The following is a 14,754-nucleotide window of genomic DNA, read 5'->3' as shown; positions in this document are numbered from 1 at the left end:
TGAGAATATATATCTTTACATCAAAATCTTTTTACCTGGTCAATTAATATTTTGGCCTTAGGTTTCATGTTTCTAAGACAATATTTCTTTGCATGATTGATTAGCTTACAAGTAAATGGTTATATAAGAGCTTGAATTTTGCATTTGCTACATTTTCAACAATAAACATTTTTGATACTAAATCAATAATATCAAATTTGAATTTGTTTTATTCTACAGCTATTCTATTACAATAGGACCAGAGGGTATTTTGCAATGTCAGAACCATGTTTTCTTTAAAAAATGGTTTCTTATGAGCAGGGATTTGCCTACATTTCATCCTTCTTTACTGCCATTGCCACTGATCAATGGACTGCCAGATGTGTGATAATCAAATGCTAGCTAATATCATGCAAGGTTCATGTCATACTTTTTGAAATAAGAATCACTCTGACTGTATCAGAGGATTTGGATAAGGTTGATTATTTGAGATTGATGAAGATGACTGCCATCTCTTTTCCACTAGTACTGGAAAAATCAGTGCCAATATTAGCAAAATTTATGTCCAACATTTGTGTGTGTGTGTGTGTGTGTGTGTGTGTGAGAGAGAGAGAGAGAGAGAGAGAGAGAGAGAGAGAGAGAGAGAGAATATATAAATGGACATATAAGGTCTGTGCAGAAAGTATTGATCCATTTACTATGAAAAATAGAGATTTATTGAAAAAGATACACGATACAAGAAACATTGTACACATGACAATGATGCCTCAGTCCCCTTCAAAGTAGGCACCCAGCAACCTCATATAAATTCTCCCAGTAGCCATCATCTGTCCCATTGTATTTACCTGAATCTTATCAATGGTCTGAAACCTCTTCCTTTTCAAAGATGATTTTAGGCCCTGGGTGGTGTGGCTCAGTGAATTGAGCACTGGCCTGCAAGGCAAAGTGTCGTCAGTTCAGTTACCAGTCAGGGCACATACCTGAGTTGCAGTCCATGTCCCCAGTGGGGGATGCGTGAGAGGCAGCAACACATTGATGCTTCTCTCCCTCTCTTCCTCCCTCCCTTCATCTCTGTCTAAAAATAAACACATAAAATATATGTTTTAATTATTTTTGTTTTTTGTTTTTGGGAAAAGCCAGAAGTCACAGGATATGAAATCTGGGCTGTGGAAGTGCTTAGTCACTTGGGTGACTTGATGTGTCACCAAAAAACTCTCCATGAGACGTGATGCATGAGTGGATATATTGTCATCATGAAGCTGCCAATCACCAGCTTCATGCTGCCCATAGCTGCAGCCTTCTGAATCATTCAAACAGTTTCCATGGAGGAATGTTCAAGCTTAACACAAAATTTGATGCTCTACTTGTTCAGTAATTTTGAATGCCATAGCCACATTGTACACATGCTCTATGGTGTCTACCACCCCCACTGACTAGTACAGTCAAGTCTTCATTGTTCACACATGTGCATTTCAGTCCACTATCCTTGGCTGCCAGGTTACATCAATGTTGCACAAACCATTCTTATTATATTAACAATGGTTGGACTTTTTCTGGATAAACCTTGTATATGTACATTAGGGTATATATAGACAAACTTTCTAATAAGCATTAACATTAATGCCTATAACAAGTATTGATACATATTCATCATCATCTTTCTCAGGTCAGGTTCTAAAGGAAATAAACTTTGAGACAGGATTTTCCTTGCAGAAAGATTGTGTGGATAAACACTTGTAAGGAAGTGAAGAATGCAGGCCTGGACAGAAGGAGGCGTTAAATTAATGTCACAAAAGAGGCCTTGGCCTGTATCATTTGGAACTGTCTTACTAGCCTTACAGAGTTACCCCAAACTGAGGCAAAGGGACTGGACTTTTGTAGTCCATTATTCCTTAGTCATTGAATGTGACCTGATTTCCAAGGAGGATATTGACCCTCCAAGGTAGGGAGGTTCTCTTCAACTTAGGGTAATCCTCAAAGAAGGACTCCCCTGTGGGCCACCAGACACCAGTACTACCAGGACTGTACTTACCCTCTCACCAAATACCTTTGCTGAGAGGATAAGTACTTCAATTTTCAAAAGTTTATCTGGGCAGTATACCACAGTATCCACTACAGTTTATATTTTTGTATTACCAAATTGCTTCTTATAAGTTCATCTCAACTGGGACTAGCTTTATCAAATTTCTGGTTGGTCATTTTTTTTCCCTGTAAAGATTTACATACAAAAAAAGAGCATGGCATGAAATATAGTCCCAATTAGTGCAGCTAGTCTCAGATCTATCATGATATTCACCATCATCCTGATAAGCAACCTATTTTAAATACCACTCAACCTAGCTAATACCTTTGCTTTTCTAGAAGGTTTAAATAGTGAGGTGATGGAGACTCTCATCTTGAGAGGCCTGAGCCCCTGATAATTACATATTGATTACACTGAGGTTGCTATAGTTGCAGATTTACTGTCAAAATAAGTGACACAGTATGTCACTAAGTACAAAATATTAATATATACTTCCCTCATTGCATAGAGCTATGCCAGCTCTATCTCCATCTAGCAATCCCAATCAATTGCTCCTGCTGGAATAGTGACTCCTTTTCTTGATCCTTGCATGTTGGCATCAGGAGTCCAAAGTAACTTGATGGAAGACAAAGATTAAGTTTAATGGACATTTTGCTGTGTCCCCGAGTGAAAGCATTTTTCTTCTGAGCCATAGTATCTATAAACCCACAAAATCAAGGGTTATAGGGACAGGAAACACAGAGTCTCCAAATAGATTACTGGAGTGATGACAAATGAAGCCACAGCTACTTTTCTCTGGTTCCTGGACCTATGCGTTCATGTACTAGGAATATAACACCCTAAAATGATCATTGTTTTAGGATATACATATACTGTATCCTGGAGTATGGTATCACACCCTTTCAGATTATTATCTCAAACATCATCTTCAGCTGACGCTTCTAAAGTCTGTTCTGTTATCCTCACAGGCAGACAGCCTCTGGGTTGTACCGTATATGACTAGATTAGTCAAGACCCATGACCATGATTTCACGATTGCACCTTCTTTGCAGTAAAGTGTTTTCCTTGGTCTGATGAAACATTGTGTGAGACCCTTTTCACAGGAATCTTCCAGTCTGAAAGCCCTCAGTAGTGGTGCTGGTTAAGGTCCTGCAGGTAGAAAGGGCAAACTGCACCCAGGATAAGTATTGATTCTATTATTATTAATTGCTGACCCACTAAGGAAACAATGAGAGAGTTCTGCCAACTTCCAATTGAATCCACAGTGAACTGGACCTAAAACAGTGGAAAAATCGAAATATGGTGTACTTGTAATAAGACTCAGTCAATCTTAAGGAATATTTCTGGAGCTAGGATATTGCTGCAGAATTGTCCCTAATAGAGGGGGAAGTTGCAACCATTTGTCTCCTTCCCTTTGGCTCCATCATTGAATGTTAGCTTCTCTTAAGATGAGACGTGAAAGTCATGGGCAACTTTCTTACCTAAGGGTGACTCATAGGAAGGGACTCATCCATGAGCTGTCATTAGCCAATACTCCTGGAAGCTCAGGAAATGAATGCTCAGTCTTGAAGGGAGAGGGTAGATATTGATAACGAACCTCAAAATTCACTAACCTAAAACATTGTATCCATTAAAATTAGCCCACATAAATTAATTTTTGAATTTCATTAAACCATTATAAAATAGGGTAATTGTTCTTTAAGAAATGTTAGCTATGAAATTAATGGAAGATTTATGGTAATAACCTATGTTGCTTGCTCCAACAAAAGAAATAGTCAAGAAAGCATAATTACATAGGTAGAATGAGATAAATATGAGATAGAAAAAAAGGATCATCTTCATTCATCTTCATCAAATCCCATCCATATCTAGGAGACTACATACAAATGCAAGATTACATGTTGCTTTTCCTTGAGGAATCAGTGGTCCTCCTTTCTCTTATTCATTCTTTAAAATACTGCTTTTAAAACAAATGGGATAGTTTTTACTGTTTTAACTATAGAAAATCACTTAGTTCACCTTGAATATTGTATAACCAAATTCTCTAGGTTTTTGTCAACCATGTAGCTATAAAATAAGTTATAGACAAATAGAGAAATGGAGTAAATAAAGTAAATGAATGTAAAATATGATTGCACAGTGATGTTGCATGGTGACGGTGTGGTGATGATTGCTGATGAGCTTCACAATAAGAATATTAAATAGATAAAAGACATAGGAATTGTTAGCATGGTGGGATTTTAGATGGATGGTCACCAAAGAATGTTCCATTCTGGTACAGTTGTGAAGAAAGTGAAAGAGCAGTCATATCAAGAGGAAGAATTCCCCAGGGAGAGAGAATAACAAGTGCAAAAGACCTTAGTTGGGGGTACATGCTTGTGTGTTCAATGAATAGTAAAGAGAAGAGAAATGGTGTGAATATGGTAAATTGTGTTATGTCATTGTAAAGATTTTGGGTTTTACTCAGTGAGATCAGAAGTCATTTGGAACTGAGGAGTAAGAAAATCTGATTTTATTTTAAAAGGATCACATTTATTGCCCTGCTAAAAATAGACCTAAGGCAAGGACAGAAGGAGGAATATCAATTTGAAGGCCAGAATAATAATTCAGACAGCAGATTATAGGAGAGAATAGGATAGTAGATGTGATTTTTTTGAAAAGTAGTCAGACTCTGCATGTATTCTGAAGGAAGTGCTGCCAGAATGTTGTGCAGAATGTGAGTGAACAAGAGTCAGGGATGACTTCAATTTTGGGGGGATTGAGTAAGTAGAAGGGTCTTGATGTCATTTCTGACAGTGGGAAAACTGTAGAAGGGGAAAGGTTAGTGTTGAGAAAAGGCAAGGAACTCAGTTCGGGAAGGTTAAGCTTGAGATTGCTCTTAGATGTTCAAGTGAGGTGACACATCAGCAGCTGAATACATAAACCTGGAGTTCAGGGGATGGGTCCAACTGAAAATATGTATTTGTGGCATTACTGTGATGAAGAGCTCTAGGGATATAGGTGAACAGGAAATAACTGAAAAAGGGCAGGCAAAGAGGTAAAAGAAAAAAAACAGGAGAAGTTTATATGTTAGAAAATAGTTAAAGAAATATTTTAAAACCAAGAAAAAAATTTAGGCTGTACTATATATAATATTCTTTAAACTGTAAATATGGGCAACCAATTTTGAAGAAGTATTTGGCTACAAAGCAGTAATTCAATAAACCAGTAAATATTTTCTCAATAGATTAAGTACAGGTAATTCAATGCTACCCAGTTGTTAGCTGTCAAATTTGAGATAGCCCTATGTGTTCAGGCTTATTGAAAGTTCAGTTTCTTGGAAGACTGAATATACCATTTCATCAATAATATACATTTGGAAGAGGGTCTTTGTGTGCAACACTTTTTTCCATTCCTGAATATAATACTCATATTGATATTGCTCTTAACACTGAAGCAGCAATGCAAGAAAATATAAAAGGCACAGGATCATCATCTTACAAAAGTTTAGAAATACATTTTTAACATCTAGAATAGAGACTAGATAATAGTCTCTAGACTTAAGCTTTTCTTATATGAGCAAATATAATAACTCATTTTGTATTAAGCAATTTAGTGTCTCCCAAGCCCTTTGATTAATTTGGGCACAGTCTTACAGATCCCATTCTTCTCATTTTTGGCTTGCATGTTGTTCAACTATAATGCCGGTAACATGTATTTCAAATAATCTCCCCTCCCCAGTGATTGATGTTAGATACAACAATTATGATGCCAATGCTAGGGATAATTCTTCACAGATGTTGTCAAATTACAGGTTAAATGGGGAAAAGAGTTTCTTTCTTCCGGCCACCCACTCTTCATTCCCTTGAAATAGGTGCGTGGTGCTGTGTATCCTGTGCTGTAGGTATGCCAATTCCCTAGCCTGCTGCTCATCTGGTTTAAATGACTTCCATTTGCTAATTCAAAGAATGACAGAATGTTAGGTTTGCAGTGCTTTGCAGGTACCAAAAATGCAATAATTCAGCTTTGAGTTTTAACTGGCAAAAAGAAGTCCATTGGGTCTGGCACAGTAATGCTGATTTTTTCCTTATTATAAATAACATTTGCTAATATTAATAAAAAATGAAATGATTTGATGCCTGTGATTTGCTTCAAACTATTATGGGAAAAAGAAAATTGTCTTGAGTTGATAATTGTGAAGGCTGGGTGATAGATACATTGTTACTACTTCTATATCTGCTTAACTTTACATTTAAAAAGCATTAAAAACAAAAGCAGAGTTCATATTATTTTAACCCTTCATAAACCTTTATGTTCTCATAGGGAGGAAATAAAAAAAAGTCCACGGGTAATTCTCCTCTTGGTCATTTAAAATAATGAAGTCATGTTTTCTTTGTCATTCAGTTTGGGCAAGTGGATTATGGTATGGCATTCCTTTCATTTTTCATTTATTTTTGTAGCTGAGTTCATCACAATTCTCTGTAGAGAAGAGGGAAAGATATGAGATGAGGGACATAAGAGAGAAAAAGAAACCTGGGTTGTCAAGTAAACAAGTAAGGGTAGAAAAAAAGCTTGGGGGTTTAGGTTTTAGCTTGTCATAACAACTGATATGTTGTGAGCAAAGAAAATTTAATGTATATTTTAGCTAAAATCCCTCTACCTGGATAAACTGAGGTGATTATTCTGAGGAATGTTCATAGAGGTGTGAGGCACCTCTACTAATAAATATCAGTCCAGAATGTAAATTTAAAGATACCTCATATCTCCCATTGGATCAAGAATAATGGCAGGTAATTTTTGTTTTATTGTATAATTTGTTTCAAATACAGTCTACCTACACATGGTAGAAATACTATAAGTGACATTTTTTTCTTTCTTTAAACTACAGGTGATCAAATATTCACCTGATGCAGCCCAATACATCTTGGCAATATTTCATTAAAGGCACTCTACTAAAAAGTGGTCTACATTTTTTATAACGTGTAGAGAGAACATTGCTTTTCTTTAAATCACTTGTCAATATCTCAAACTATAATGAATAAGAAGTATTTCCAAGTGTCTAATTGAAATTTTTACCACTGCAATTTAATATCATTAACCTTGAATTTTCAAGGTATTTTCATCAATCTTATTTCATCATTCTTATTATTTTCTTAATGACTCAGATATAAATGTGCTAGTAATAACTTGAGTGAGTTTAACTACAAGGCTTTCCAGGCAATGAGCTGAAAGGGAAGGAGAGGAAAATGAAAAAAGAAGAACTCAAGAATATGAAAACTTGTCTAGTGTCTTGACTTCTCTATGATGAGGTACATACTACCCACATTTGATTTTCTTAAAAAGAAATGTTGGTATAGCCTTTATGGAAAACAGCATAGAGGTTCTTCAAAAAATTAAAAATAGAATTACCAGACAACCTGGCAATACTTCTTCTGGGTATCTAACTGAAAAATTTGAAAACATTTATTTGCAAAAATATATGCCCTGCAATGTTCATTGTAGCATTATCCATGGTGGCCAAGGCATCAAAACAGCTAAAGTGCCCTTCAACAGATGATTGGATAGAGAAGATGTGGTACATATATACAATGGAATGCTACTCAGAAGTAAGAAAAATTAAAATACTACCATTTGTGACAATATGGATGAAACTTGACAATATTATGCCAAGTGAAGTAAGTCAGAAAAAGTCAAGAACCATGTGATATCACTCATATGGGATATACAACTGAAAGCAGCAAATGAACAAATAAGAAAAACAAACAAACAATATAGACATAATATGGTGGTTATCTGAGCGAAGGGGAGACGGGGATAGTAGAGGGTAAAAGGGGTCAAACATACGGGAATGGAAAAAGATTTGACATTGGCAGATGGGCACACAATACAATGTACACATGATATATCATAGAATTGTATACTTGGAACCTATATAAATTTATTAATCAATGTTATCCCTATATATTTAAATTAAAAAATAAACTCAGTCTTGGTCAATACCTATATCGAGGCAATACTACTAAGGTGAGGTATGAAAATCAAGGTTTCCAAGTAGTTCTTAAACTGAATATGAAACATGCTTAGTTTGCATTAGTGACTAGGAGTATGAAGAAGGGAAGATGTGTGTGTGAGCACATGCAAGTGGTTATGAAGTTCAGAGGAGCTAAACAAAATTGTAGTAGGTCAATTACAAATATGCCCCCAATTATTCACTTTACCTCTTATCTACATCCTTTATAATATGACTTTTTCTCATTGAACAAATAGTCTGCTGTCCCATCCCTTATATCTGTGCTGGCCCTGTGACTTACATTGACTAATGGAATACAAACTTCCACGCTCTCTCCCAGACCTGTGCTGATGTCATGTGTGGGAGCCTATGCTAATCTGCTCAAGGATGAGAGATAAATAGAGGACTACTAAGGAACTCAGGTAATCCCAGAAACAGAGTCACTAGCTAAACATAACTGAGGGAGTCAGCAGAGACCAAGAACAATTGACCTGCTAAGTCCGGTCTTAACTATAGACTTGTGGAATCATAAATTAAGTAAAGAGCTATTAAGTCACTAAATTTTGAAGTTATTAGTAACACAGCAACAGATAATTGATATAAAAACACTAAAGTCACTGATAAATAAGCTGGAGTTCAAGTTGAAACTCCTTTTTTAACATAGATACAATAAAGCAAGTCAGGAGACAGTCACATAAACTTGAAAACTACAGACAAAGTAAAGCAAACTGTAGTGACTCCATAACTGTACTGACTAAAGTTGACCTTCACTTTATTTTTTTTAATTAAATTTATTGGGATGACATTGGCTAATAATGTTATATGTAGGTTTCAAGTGTATATTTCTATGATACATATTTTTCATATTGCATTGTGTGCTCACCATCCAAGGTCAAATCATCTTCTACCACCATATATTTGATCCTCTTTACTCTTTCCTATCTCCCCAACCCCCTTCTCTCTGGTAACCACCATACTGTTGTCTGTGCTTGTTTTTTTTTCTTATTTGTTCATTTGTTGCTTTCAGTTTTATATACCACATAAAAATGAAATCATGTGGTTCTTCACTTTTTCTGTCTGACTTATTTCACTTACCATGATATGCTCAAGATTCATCCGTGTTGTCATATATGGCAGTATTTTGTCTTTTCTTATTGCTGAGTAGCATTCCATGTATATATGTACTACATCTTCTTTATCCAATCTTCTATGGAAGGGCACTTCAGTTGTTTCGATGTCTTAGCCTTCATGAATAATGCTGCAATGAACATTGGGATGTGTGTATCTTTGCAAATAAATGTTTTCAAATTTTGGAGGTAGGATCCAGAAGAGGGGTTGCAGGATCACATGGTAACTCTATTTTCAATTTTTGAGGAACATCCATACTCTTTTCCGTAGTGGTATACAACTTTACAATCCCACCAGCAGTGAATGAGGCTTTCTTTTTCTTCACATCCTCTCTAACACTTACTACTTGTCTTGTAGATAATAGCCATTCTAATAGATGTGAAGTGGTCTCTTCATTTTTGAATTTGTTAGCCATCCTGCTTAATTTATTATCATTGACACATAGCAAATTTTCTCTCAGTATTTCTTAAAGCAGGGGTGTCAAACTCATTTTCACCAGGGGCCACATCAGCCTGGCGTTTGCCTTCAGGGGGCCGAATGTAATTTTAACTTCTTGACAGTTAAGGAGTAGTTATATGTATACAGTCCTAACATTATTTCAGCCCTTTCAAGGCAACCATGAGGCCGATGTGGCCTCAGGTGAAAATGAGTTTGACATCCCTGTCTTAAAGGGAAGAGGGCTGCTATTCACATGTCATAGTAGACAGTTCTTTGCTAAGGGAACTGAATGGTACAATGTTTGGTTTCTCAGACCCCTAAATATTAAGTGCCGGTAGTAATTTCCTTGCATCTGTGATAACCCAACTGCTTGGAAGTTCCCTAAGATAATGTGAAGTCTCAATAAAGAAATAAAATGTTAATGTATTACTCTTGAGAAAATCTGTGTGCTTGTTTACCTCTGTTGACATTTTTTTAAATGTATTTATTTATTTTTAGAGAGAGGAGAAAGGAGAGAGAAAGAGAGGAAGAGAAACATTGATGTGCGGTTGGTTCCCTTTTGCACACCCCCAACTGGAGACCTGGCCTGCAACCCAGGCATGTCCTCCGACTGGGAATCAAACTAGTGACCCTTTGTTTCACAAGCTGGCACTCAATCCACTGAGCCACATCAGCCAGGGCCCTCTTTAGACTTTAAATGGTAATACATATTGTTTGGATTATAGAAACTATGTTCTATTGCTCATTCTGAACACCCAGTGTTATCAGAGTGCCTGCACATAATAGGTTCTGAATAAGTACTTTTCGATTGACTGACTGACTGACTGACCAATGAGGAAGGGAAGGAGGTATTTAACTGCTCAGGTACTGAAGTAATCATTCAAATCCATTTCAAGTAATTTTTTCAGTATCTAGGGGCCATGAAGATTGTCTCAGCAGACAATGTGAACTTACCTAAAGTGAATGATTTTACTATCTAAACAAGGGATTAAAAGGGCTCTAAGTTCTAAACATGTATTATCTCATTAAATCCTCCCAATAAATGACTTTTTAATTTTATTTTTTCCTTTTTTATTGTTTATTCTATTACAGTCGTCCCATTTTTTTTCCCATTTGCCCTCCTTTACCCACCCCACCCCTGTAGCCCACAGTCAATCCCTTCTCCATTATCTATGTCCACGGGTCATTCATATATATTCTTCAACTAATCCCATCCCCTTCCTTCCTCCATTTCCCACCCCTATCCTCCTCTCCTAAAACTATCCATTTGTTCTGTGTTTCCATGTTTCTGGTTCTATTTTTCTCATTAGTTTATTTTGCTCAATAGATTTCAATTATAAATGATGTCATATGGTATTTGTCTTTTACCAAATGCCTTATTTCATTTAGGATCATTGTTTCCAGTTCCATCCATGCTGTCACAAAAAGGTAGGACATCCTTCTTTCTTTCTGCTGCATAATATTCCATTGTGTAAAAGTACCACAGTTTTTTAATTCATTCATCTGCTGATAGACACTCAGGCTATTTTGAACACTTAGCTACTGTAAATAAAATAATGCTGCTATGAACATAGGGGTACATAAATTGTTTTGAATTGGTATTTCAGTATTCTTAGGGAATATTCCTAGCAGTGGAATTGCTAGATCATAAAGAAGTTCCCTTTTTAATATTTGAGGAAATTCTATACTGTTATTCACAGTGGCTGTACCAGTCTGCATTCCCACTGACATTGTATGAGGGTTCCCCTACCAGCACTTGATGTTTGTTGATGTATTAATGATAGCCATTCTGGCAGGTGTGATATGATATATCATTGTGGTTTTAATTTGCATCTCTCTGATGACTATTGATGTTGAGCATTTGTTTATGTCTATAGGCCATCTGTATGTCCTCCTTGGAGAAGTGTTTATTCAAGTGCTTTGACCATTTATTAATTGGGTTGGTTGCTTTCCTGGTGTTGAGTTATGTGAGTTCTTTACATATTTTGGAGATTAACCCCTTGCCCAATGTATTATTGGTAAATGTGTTCTCCCATAAAGTCATTTCCCTTTTCATTTGATAGTTACTTTAGTCATTCAGAAATTTATAATTTGATGTAGTCCCATTTGTTTGTTTTTTCTTTGCCCTAGGAGATATATTGGCAAAAATATATCTACATGGGATGTCTGAAATTTTATTGTCTATGTTTTGCTCTAGTACTTTTATGGTATCATAACTTATATTTAAGTCCTTCATCCATTTTGAATTTATCCTGGTGTATGGGGTAACTTTGTGGTCTAGTTTCATTTTTGTGCATGTTTCAGTCCAGTTCTCCCTACATCATTTATTGAGACTGTTTTTACTCCAGTGTGTGCTTCTGCCCCCTTTGTTGAATATTAATTGACCATAGAGACATGGGTTTATCTCTGGCCTTTCTATTTGTTTCACTGATTTATGTGTTTGTTCTTATGCCATTACCAGACTGTCTTCACTACAGTGGCCTTGTAGTTTAATATTAGGTATCGTGATCCCTCCAACTCTGTTCTTTCCCAGGATTGCTGAGGCCGTTCAGGGTCTATTTTTATTCCATATAAATTTTTTGGAATATTTGCTTTATATCTGTGAAGCATTCCATTGGTATTTTAATAGGAATTACATTGAATCTATAGATTACTTTGGGTAGTATGCACATTTTAATGATGTTAATTCTTCCAATCCATGAACACAGTATATGCCTCCATTTATTTGTATCTTCCTCAATTTCTTTCCTCAGTGTTCTATAGTTTTCCAAGTACAGGTCTTTTACATCCTTGATTAAATTTATTCCTAGGTACTTCATTTTTCTTGCTGCTATAGTAAATGGGATTTTTTTCTTAGTTTCTCTTTCTGATACTTTATTTTTGGTGTATAAGAATGACATTGATTTCTGAATATTGACTATGTACCCCACTACTTTGCTGAATTCACTTATTAGGTTGAGTGGTTTCTTGGTGGAGACTATAGGGTTTTCTATATACACTATCATGTCATCTGCAAATAATGACAATTTTACTTCCTACTTTGCAATTTAGATGCCTTTTATTTCTTTACTTGTCTAATCACTGTGGCTAGAACTTCCAGTACTATATTGAATAACAGTGGTGAAAGCAGGTGCCCTTGTCTTTTTCCTATTCTTAAGAGAGACACTTTTAGGTTTAGCCTGTTAAGTATGAGGTTGGCAGGAGGTTTCTCATATATGGTCTTTATTATATTGAGATAACTCCTTCTATTCACACTTTGTTGAATTTTTTTCTCATAATGGTGCTGGTTTATATCAAGTGCTTTTTCAGCATTTATTGATATGATCATGTGATTTTTGCCTTTCATTTTCCATATATGATATGTTTATTGATTTGTGAATGTTATACCATCCTTGAATCCCTGTGATAAATCACTCTTGATGGTGGTGTATGATCTGTTTAATGTATTGCTGGATGCAGATTGCCAATATTTTGCTGAGGATTTTAGCATCTATGTTTTTCAAAGATATTGGACTATAATTTTCTTTCTTTGTTATGTCTGTCCCTTGTTTTGGAATTAAGATAATACTGGCCTCATAAAAAGATTTTGTGAGTCTTCTTTTTTTTTTTTGAATTTTTGGAATAGTTTGAGAAGTATAGGTATTAGTTCCTCTTTGAACATCTGATAAAATTTGCTTGTGTAGCCATCCAGTCCAGGGCTTTTGTGTGCTGGGAGTTTTTTTCATCACTGGTTCAATTTTGCTAGCAGTTAATGGATTCTTTAGGATTTCTGCTTCTTCTTGATTCAGCTCTGAGAAATTGTATGTTTCCAGAAACTTTTCCTTTTCACCTAGGTTGTCCAGTTTCTTGGCGTATAGTTGTTCATGGTAATTTCTTGCAATCTTTTGTCTTTCTGTGGTATCACTTGTCACTTCTCCTTTCATTTTTAATTTTATTTGGATCCTATCTTTTTCTTGATGAGTCTGGTTAAAGGTTTATCAATTTTATTTTTTCAAAGAGCTAGCTCCTGGATTCAATGATCCCTTGGGCTGCTTTTTTAGTATCTATGTCATTGATTTTTGCTCTGACCTTGATTATTTCCTTCCTTCTACTCATTATGGGCTTCATTTGTTATTGTTTTTCTAGTTCTTTTAGATGTAAGATTAAGTTGTTTATTTGGGATTTTTCTATCTTCTTTAGGTAGGTCTGTATTGATATGAACTTCCCCTCCAGGGGAAGTGTCCCATAGGTTGTGTCATTGTGTGTTCATTTTCTTTTGTTTCAAGATTTTTTTATTTCTTTCTTGTTTTCATTGTTAACCCATTCATTATTTAATAACATGCTATTCAGTCTCCAGGTATGTTAATGTTTTTGAGTTTTTTCCTTGAAGTTGGTTTCTAGTTTTAAGTCAATGATATCTGAGAAGATACCTGATTTCAATTTTTTTGAATCTGTTAAGGCTTGTTTTGTGTCCTACTATGGGGTCTATCTTTGAAAATGATCCATCTGTATTTGAAAAGAATGTATACTTTGCTTCTTTAGGGAGAACTGCTCTGTAAATATAAATTAAGTCCATTTGATTTAGAGTGTTGTTCAATGGCACAATATTCTTGATTCTTTGTTTGGAAGATCTATCCATTGGTGACAGTGGGTGTTAAAATTCTGTATAATGACTGTATTGCTGTTGATCTCCATCTTAAAGTCCTCCAAAGTTTTCCTTATAGGTTTAGGTTCTCCTATTGAGTACATATATGTTTACAAGGGTTATATCCTCTTGCTGGACCACTCCCTTAAGTATTTAGTGACCTTCTTTGTTTCTTGCTATGAGCTTTCTTTTGAAATCTATTTTATTTGATATAAGAATTGCTATCCCAGCTTTTGTTTTATACCCATTTGCTTGGATTTTTTTTATCCCCTCACTTTTAGTGTGTATAGGTCTTTTGTTCTGAGATGGGTTTCTTGTAGGCAGCATATATCTGGATCACGTTTTCTTATCCATTCAGCTATCCTATGCCCATTGATTGGTGCATTTAATCTATTTATATGTAAGGCTATTATTAGTAGCTACTTGTTCATTGCTATTTTTCCCTTTGTTCCTGTGTTCCCTCCCCCCAATCTCTATTTCTTTTACTTCCTAAAGCAGTTCCTTTAGCATCTCCTGCAGTGCTGACTTGGTGGAGATGTACTCTTTTAGCCTTCTTTTGTCTGGGAAGCCCTT

The sequence above is a fragment of the Phyllostomus hastatus genome, unplaced genomic scaffold (genome assembly GCF_019186645.2).
Source record: "Phyllostomus hastatus isolate PE091 unplaced genomic scaffold, TTU_PhHast_1.1 phas_contig_1, whole genome shotgun sequence".
Taxonomy (NCBI): Eukaryota; Metazoa; Chordata; class Mammalia; order Chiroptera; family Phyllostomidae; genus Phyllostomus; species Phyllostomus hastatus.
The sequence above is the reverse complement of the archived record's forward strand: the minus strand, read 5'-3'. Positions refer to the sequence as shown.